The sequence below is a fragment of the Salmo trutta genome, chromosome 11 (genome assembly GCF_901001165.1).
Source record: "Salmo trutta chromosome 11, fSalTru1.1, whole genome shotgun sequence".
In the NCBI taxonomy this organism is placed as follows: Eukaryota; Metazoa; Chordata; class Actinopteri; order Salmoniformes; family Salmonidae; genus Salmo; species Salmo trutta.
Genome location: NC_042967.1, coordinates 17,178,348 through 17,181,102, shown reverse-complemented (window position 1 = coordinate 17,181,102; position 2,755 = coordinate 17,178,348).

Below are 2,755 nucleotides of genomic sequence, written 5' to 3'. Positions count from 1 at the left end.
ATAACTGCACTGTTTTTATTCGGTTATATTTCCAGTCGCCTTGCAATGATTAAATGCGGTGGTACTTGCTTTCAGCTTTGCGCAAATGCTGCCACCAATTCACGGTTTCTGGTTAGGGAAGGTTTTAATAGTCACAGTGGGTACAACATCTCCTATACACTTCCTTATAAACTCGCTCACGAGTCAGCATATACGTCGATGTTATTATCTGAGGCTACCCGGAACATATCCCAATCCATGTTATCGAAGCAATCTTGAAGCGTTGTATCCAATTGGTCAGACCAGCATTGGATAGACCTAAGCACGGGTGCTTCCTGTTTTAGTTTCTGCCTATTGGAGGCCTGCAACAAGATAGAGTCATGGTCAGATTTGCCAAAATGAGGGCGGGGGAGGGCCTTGTGTGCATCACGGAAGTTAGAGTAGCAATAGTCGAGCGTGTTACTCGCTTGTGTACTGCAATCGATATGCTGATAGAATTTAGGTAGCCTTGTTCTCAGATTAGCTTTGTTAAAATCCCCAGCTACAATAAATGCAGCCTCAGGATATATGGTTTCCATTTTGCATAAAGTCCAGAGAAGTTCCATGATGGCCGACTTTCTATCCGCCTGCGGGGGGATATGTTCGGCTGTGACAATAACCGAGGATAGTTCTCTTGGGAGATAATATGGTCGGCATTTGATTTTGAGGAATTCTAGGTCAGGTGAACAAAAGGACTTGAGTTCCTGTATGTTGTTACAAATACACCATGAGTCGTTAATCATGAAACATACACCCCCCGCCTTTCTTCTTCCCGGAGAGATGTTTATTCCTTTCAGCACGATGCACTGAAAATACTATTGGCTGTATGGACTCCGACATCATGTCCCCAGCTAGCCATGTTTCCATGAAACAGAGTATGTTACAATCCCAGATATCACTTTGGAAAGCAACTCTTGCCCAGATTTCATCGACTTTGTTAACTAGGGACTGGACATTAGAAATATTCTCGGGAGCGGTGGGTGGTATGCGTACATCCGAAGCCTCACTAGAAGACTGCTCTGGCACCCACTCCTCCGGCGCCGGAGGAGATAGAGATATGGCAAACTGATTGGGGCGCAGAGAAAAACTGTTGCTGTTCAATGGTTAAGTTCACATCAGCTACCACACCCAAAGTTCATTCATACACATAACACATAACCTAACTCTTCCTGCTCTGTGATTCAGTGATTCAAACAAATGGTCCCTTCGACCATGACTAAAGTTGTCAGGGAAGTGTAAATGGTCAGGCTTAGTTTGGTCTGGTTGAGCAAATGCATTCAGTGGGTCAAAGGGGTCTGAAAAATCCCCTAAAGAATACTAATCGTGGCCTGGTACTTTAAGTCCAGCACGGTATATATACCAATGCTTGGAGAAGTTACTACCAGGCCTTCCTCACTGCAAGAAATGTTAATTCCTAATTTACACAATAGGTTTCTTTCCATTAAATGTACAGGGCAGTTAGGAGAATAAACAAAACTATGATTTAAAATATCACCAAGTTGGACTGAAAGGCATTTGGTAAGGTTCTCTACCATTGGAATGCCAGATTCTGTATTACATATTTTGACAATGGAACTTTTAAATTGTTACATTTAGATAAAATAGAGATGGTTGCCGCTGATTCGACCAGGAAAGACATTTTCACACCGCCCACACACACATCTATATTAGGTGAATCTGCACTGTTAGAAGATCAAATTGGGGTACTCACCAAAGTGGCATTGTTGGCTGTCTTTTCCTTCTACCTCCTCCTCATCCTATCTCCAGCCTCCCCCTCTACTCTGTGGGTTAGATGCTGTCATGTGGTGGTGGTGGTTAGTAGGTATCACTGTACTCAGCTTCATCATAGCCACTCACATCACCCCTGTTCTGGGAGCATTTTTTTTTAAAATGTGGCCAGGCTGTTGACAGTTATAACACCTCCATGGTTCCCCTCTTCCTCCTCTACATCTTCCTCCTCCTCAGTGTGTGTGGTGGTCAGAGGCGTGTCTTTTTCTTCTTCGTCTTCTTTCAGATTGTCCACTGTCTGCCCCCACAGCCCCCAGTCCTGCTGCTGGGGGTCCTGGGTGTGGAGGTGGTACCGTAGCTGTTGGTTGAGGTGGGGGAGCATAGGGGTGGATGATGTTGATACAGTTCATCTTTACGTCTGTTCCCACCTGCTTTGCCTTTCTTTTCTTCAGCTTTTCATCGTTACCCTCTGCACCCTTCTCTGCACTTTTCCTATCTCTCTCCATCCTTGTCTCTGCTTCAATTTCCCAATTTCTAACATGATCCCAGCGTGTACTATTTTTCTTGTCTTTCCCTACTGTTGTCGGACTAATTTCAACTTAACCACACTGAGGGTGCCTTCTTCGGGAAAATCTCCATTCGTTAAGCGGTGCCATTGTGACACGTCCTCGGCAACACTCGGACCCCATTTGCTTACCATCACCTTCAACGGCCCTGTGTTGCATGTGGTGGCTAGAGAACCCTTTTTTCTCCAGGATGATCGCATCTTGAGTTCCTATCTCGCACGCACGCACGCACGCACGCACGCACGCACACACACACACACACACACACACACACACACACACACACACACACACGTAGGATCAGATCCTACAATCTAAACCATGTAATTACATGGCTGCTAAATATTCCCTAATTTGTCATTGAACCACTGGAGAACTAATCCAAATTGGTATCTTACCCACATAAAAAGTAAACACAGTTTTGCTATGATACTTAGTTTCAA